General features: G+C 44.0%; 1 protein-coding gene across 4 annotated transcripts in view; it reads right to left on the reverse strand.

Moving 5' to 3' along the window:
• Positions 1–4,999, reverse strand: part of LOC131108274 (zinc finger MIZ domain-containing protein 1-like) — a 111,382-nt gene extending 106,383 nt beyond the window's left edge. For 2 of the 4 annotated variants that reach the window (XM_058059196.1, XM_058059195.1), the window contains exon 1: positions 4,728–4,997. The gene's annotated coding sequence lies outside the window, so the exon portion shown is untranslated. Of the gene's footprint in view, positions 1–4,727 lie in introns of all 4 variants that reach the window. The other 2 variants (XM_058059198.1, XM_058059199.1) reach the window with 2 other exon arrangements.
• Positions 5,000–6,154: the final 1,155 nt, after the last annotated feature.

A 6,154-nucleotide genomic window follows, 5' to 3' on the forward strand; every position in this document is an offset into this window, starting at 1 on the left:
TGCATCCCATAATCAGTTCCCAGTTCCACATGTCCAAAAGGAGTAGGAAGAAGCAAAGCTTATTAAATCCTACCCCGCCATCTGGTCCTTTTACAATCACTAACTGTTACATTTGTTCACTTCCTGCTTTCCTAGTATAATTTAGTTTGTTTTTCTAATGTATTTTATTAATTTATTTGTATTAATATAAATTTGTTTATTTTTATTAATATAAATTTATTTTTATTAATCTTAATTTATTTGTATTAATATACAATTATTTTTATTTGTATTAATATTAATTTATTTTTATATTTATTAATTTATTTATATTACTTTATTTTTATTAATGTATTTTTTTATCAATTTATTTTTAGCAATTTATTAAATTATTTTTTTAATGTATTAAATATGTTTTTAAATCTATTAAATATTTTTTAAAATATATTAAATATTTTTTTATTCATTCAATTATTTTTTTACTTTTATTTTCATTTATTTATTATTTTTTATTTTTATGACATCAAAGTTTCGTACAGTCAAACAGTCCTCATCACAAACTTCTGCGTTGACTCTAAACAGGCAACTTTGTGACAAAACAGGTCCTCCTGTGAAGCTGGCGACCATATTTATTTATGTTTCATCATTGTGGAGAATACTTGGTACGGTCCAACCATCCCATGGCCGCCATGAAAGTCTAACGCTAGGAAAACCAAAGATCTTCATTGAAGAGAACAAAGGGGGGAACAATATCATAGACCAGGATGATGGCGCTAGCAGCGGTTCTCCAGCCAGTCTGATATGTGAAGTTTTGATGTAATTCACGGGAGGAGCAGCTGTACTCGACACTCCAACACCGTTCCTTCTGCTAAACACCAAGAGCTTACTTTAGCCAGCTTCTCAAACAAAACAATTCTTTTCCCATTATTAGACAGTACAAACTAAAAAATCCCCCCTAAAAGCCTAACACAAATATCCCCTAAGCCATGTTTACTTTTCGAGGTTGCTTCGACGACTGATGGACAAACGCCGGCTACCACCGTCTACTATATGAGGAAGGTTGCTACCTTGCTAGGAATTTTACTCCGATATTTAAGGGAGTCACTCGGCGCCAGGAAGCTGACAAGTGGAATATTTAGGCAAGTATTTGAGATGAAAATCACATTCCATACGGCGGACGCCGGTGTTATAACCTGTGAGACATGACAAGGTGATGTCGCCGATGTCGCCGCCGTTGCCACGGCAGCCACACTGGCAAGGCAGCTTCGATTCGATGCCGCCAGCCGAGTTACCGACCGTCTCTGCAGGACCAGGAGCCAACTTTTCAACTTGGAAAAACGGCCCCTTGAGCCCTGATTCTGCAAACGAGTCCCTCCAAGGCGACGAGTTATTACAGAAGACCAAAATAGGGCGAGGCTGCACGGCACACGAGTGGGCGGGGCCCGAAAGTAGTAAAACGAGAATCTGTGTCAAGTGAAGACAAGTATTTCCCTGGCGCGAGCTCTTCGCTGAAATGTCAGCCTGTCACAACATTGATTAGCTTTTTGCCAGGTCTTAAACAATTAGCAGCTGTGGATGCGAGCGCACGCACGCACACACACACACACACACACACACACACACACAACAAGCAGCTCGCTAAATTGCAGCACAACACAAAGCTAATTACTCAAAATGACACAAAAGTTGTTCTCTAATTGTTCTTGGCCGACAAAGACGCTCCATTCGATCAAGCCGCGTCATAACCGGTAGAATGCACGTGGAAGCGGAAAAGCACACACGGCATTGAACGCACCGGGCTGGCATGTCATGGCAACATTTGCTGGACCAATGAGCAAGCAGCAGAGCTTTACGTTCGCCATAGGACAAAAATGTATTCATGATTCCTGATCATTTTTGTTTTTCATCATATTGACTTTATCAAAAATAACCTTTCTTGAATATGGTTTTTAATAAATATTTTGAGGCTGCACGGTGGTCGAGTGGTTAGCGCACAGGTCTCACAGCTAGGAGACCCGAGTTCAATTCCACCCTCGGCCATCTCTGTGTGGAGTTTGCATGTTCTCCCCGTGCATGTGTGGGTTTTCTCCGGGTACTCCGGTTTCCTCCCACATTCCAAAAACATGCTAGGTTAATTAGCCACTCCTAATTGTCCATAGGTATGAATGCGAGTGTGAATGGTTGTTTGTCTATTTGTGCCCTGTGATTGGCTGGCCACCAGTCCAGGGTGAACGCCGCCTCTCACCCAAAGACAGCTGGGATAGGCTCCAGCACCCCCGCGACCCTCGTGAATGAATTATTGTTATTGTTCTAAATCGGAGACGAGGAGAACAGACCCGCATGCACGTGCCAATATATTTTATAAATAATGTTTTTTAATTTAAAAAATAAATAAAAAAAATTAAAAATTAAAAATTAAAAATTAAAAATTAAAAATTAAAAATTAAAAATTAAAAATTAAAAATTAAAAATTAAAAATTAAAAATTAAAAATTAAAAATTAAAAATTAAAAATTAAAAATTAAAAAACTATATTAGGAAAGCAGGAAGTGAACAAATGTAACAGTTACTGATTGTAAAAGTACCAGATGGAGGGGTAGGATTTAACAGAGAGGAATAATAAATATTTTGACTTATTCTTGTAAAATGACTGCTAATTTTTGTTCATTCGCTCATTAAACTCTATTTTTAGTGCTGTGGGCCAATAAAAAAAAAAACAGCCACAAGCTGCAAATGGGTCGCGGGCTGCACTTTGGACACCCGTGGTCTAAGGTTTCAATGTTTCCCGGGACCACAAACTGTGACACGTTACTCAAATGATCAGTCTTCAGTGTGTTTAACCCTGCAAAATGTGGATTCAGTACAAGTGTTGGGAAGACTGTTCAGCCATTCCGATGCTCTTCTGTCTGACTGACTGGCTGGCAGAGAGAGAGAGAGAGAGAGAGAAAGAGAGAGAGAGAGAGAGAGAGAGGCCCCAGGAGGGACAACAGAAGGAAAGCAAACGCACACATAAACACACGCACTTCCAAGTTTCAAACAGTTGCAGATGGCCTCTTTCCTCCATGATTTATCAGGTCACCTGCTCGCAGCAAGCGTGCCTTCCCGTCATGACTTCATGCCGCTTCAGTCGGCGGAAAGGACCACAACAAAAACAAAGCTCATTAATGCGCTGCAGCTGACAAGTGTTGCTGCTGAAACCAAATCATTACATCATCAATTACCCAGTGCACTGGAGGGGCGCTTTTCTCCCGCCCCCTCCCACTTCCACGCCGCTTCCAAAAAGCTGTTTACACGCTCTCCAAGATGCAAGCCTTGGACACCTGCAATGCAATGCAACACTGCTGCAATACAAAGACGGGGAAAAAAGGACGAGCGCAGACACTTTGCAATGTTGGGAGACAGGAATGGATGGATGGATGATGGATGAATGACTGGATGGGTGCCCCCCCCAATGCACTCTGTAGCCCCGGCTGGCCTCACATCCAGACAGGAGGAATTTAATGGGGAGGATCCTGCAGACTTAAAGCAGAGGGAATCTACCCATTCGGACAAACGTGCCTCCCGCCGCCGCCGCCGCGGCGGTGATTCAGTGTCAAGGCATCCAGGTGTTTCTCCACATGTGCACTGACATGTCGTGCAGCACTCACACCTGTGCATTGTCTCATTTAACATTAGCGGCGCTGCCAAGGAGATGATGTTTTCATCGCCGTTTGTTTATTAGTTGCCACGATGCAGCTCAAAGGAACTTCAGCAATTGCTAGAAAAGTTTGCAGCGAGCTGCGCCCAGGAAGAATACGTTCAAACGCAGGTGGAGTTTTGCATCAACGGCAAATTTGGACACGTATTCCTCCATGTTGGGTCACCTTTGACAGTTTCTTGTATTTCCTGTGACTTGGACTTGGTGACTTTTAAAATCACGTCCCTTGTGGAGTCGTACGTCTTTCAACGTTTGAGTCACAGGACCATTTCGCTCAAGTAACTTCCACGCAAAATTAGCCTCCTCCATCCTCCAGTCATCATCACAAAGCCTACACTTCCCATTGCAGCATGCAATGAGTTATGAACATGACAAAAATATAACCATATAACCGCCTAATATTTGGAACATGGATCAAACACCGCTCTGAAGTTCACTGGTATGTTTATGGATCATGGAATAGTTGTAGTTCCATTTCATCTTTGCAGCATTCGGCTTAGCATATGAAGTAGGTTCCGCTTCAGCCTTGGCGGAGGTCTCCCTGATTGTGTTCTAGTGTATTTCTACGAAGCCCCAAGCCTGCAGGAGTCCCATTAAAGGTCTCCGGCTGAATGGATGCAATCATGTTCGAGCACCTCAAGGTGACAAATGACACCGATGCTGCATTACTGTTATTGTTGTGCAGCAGGGCTACAACGGAGCAACAACCTTTTGTTAATTGCATTACAACAGGTAGGCGACATCGCCGGCCGACATAGCCGGCCGACACACATCCTCCACCGGCGGCCGACGTGACGTGCGAGCCAGCCGCCGGCCACGCTCTCCGCCCGGCTGCGCGTGCTAAGCTCCGACCGCGGCGCGCTGCGCTTCACAAAGCCGCTCGGCGGCTCCCCTTCCCCGGATACAGGCGCCGGCCCGAGCGGCACGCCGCCTCCGACTCCGGTTCCCCCGCCGAAAGGTTCCGAGGAGGTCAGCCTATTGTTAGCAGGTACTACCCGGCCAGCGAGCGTGCGAAGCCCCGCTCGAGCGACACAACAAGGCGGCAAACTTACTTCCAGCTCCGGGATCCGAAGAAGCGTTCCACCGCGAGGGTTCTTGTCTTTTCTCCCCGCGCTGAAATAAACAAAAAGCCTCCTCGTGTTTGGGCTTCGCTCCTCGGAGAGCCCACGGTGCTGGTGACTGACTGATTGACTGAATCAACTACCGTGGAGCACGGCAAGTTGAAGTGTCAGATTACACGGGCTATTCAGTTACCACCACCGAGGAGAGACGACCGTGCTCGGCGGTGAGAGGGAAAATGTGAGCCGGACTTCCGCGCGATCCCTCCGGGTGGAGCCTATCCGTGGCCGCCTTGGCAGTCATCGTCTTAGTGGGTCTGGGTTTGGCGATCATTCGACTGTTTTAAATGATATCATCGAAATCAGTGTATTTGGATAATAAACGGTAGGGATGGCTCGTTGTGACGTCATTCAACAAAACAGTTGAGGCTGCTGTCTTTGGGCCAATCAAGGTTTCCAACTAAAACACCAGCAGCTAGCATGTGTTGCTAATAACTGCTTCCATAAATAGATTTAACCCTAAAGATGGCTACATTTGTACCTGTTATTATTATTTTTTATTATTATTATGTAGTCTGGTATTAGTGTAGAATAATATAAATAATAGAAAGATGCCATCAGCAATTCACATTAATGATGTTACGTTAATCTGGAACAGTGGTGAGAATAATGATGTCATATAATAGGAACAATAATGTCATTTTAGTAGCATAACATTTCAATATCAAAGAAAAAAAATTAAAGAATTTTTTTTAGATTCACAATTCTACAAGGAGCAAAAAAAATAAAGAAATAAAAAATAATGAGCTGTAATTTCTTGAAAAGCTGGTTACAAAAGTTACAATATTATAGAAATAAAGTCAAAATAAGTAGAAAAGTAAGTAAAAAAAACAAGTGAAAAAGAAAAATGTACAAGAAAGTACAAAAACACACATATTGTATTGTACACATACAATTAGGAGTATTGTGTTATTATTATTGAGTTGGAGCCAATTAGTTTACATAAAGAGTTTGAAGTACTTCCGTTCTCTTCACCCTTTGACACTTCCATGCCCCTCCCATGATCCATGAGCAGCGACCCTGCAGAGCTCTTGAAGCCGAATCCGGCAGCCTGGAGGCGGGTTCCGTGTTTTCCGGGTGGCCGGTCTCGCCGTGGAAGCCTCCGAATAACAAAGACGTGTTTGAGAGCAAGCAGCAGGCTGGGCCGAGCGGTGACGTCAAGGAACAATGTTCTCTCCGAGCGATGTGCGCGGCACACGCACGGCACACGCACGCACCCACGCACACCAGCTCTGTCTCTCTCTCTCCCTCTCTGTTGATCTTCCCTCGTCTGGCGAGGCTGGAAGTGGCCAGAGGGAGGGCCTCTGTGCATCAGATATTGAGAGAAATGTCTCACTCTGCATGCTGGGCCTGCCCACAGC

This window comes from Doryrhamphus excisus, chromosome 20 (assembly GCF_030265055.1).
Source record: "Doryrhamphus excisus isolate RoL2022-K1 chromosome 20, RoL_Dexc_1.0, whole genome shotgun sequence".
NCBI classification, from domain to species: Eukaryota; Metazoa; Chordata; class Actinopteri; order Syngnathiformes; family Syngnathidae; genus Doryrhamphus; species Doryrhamphus excisus.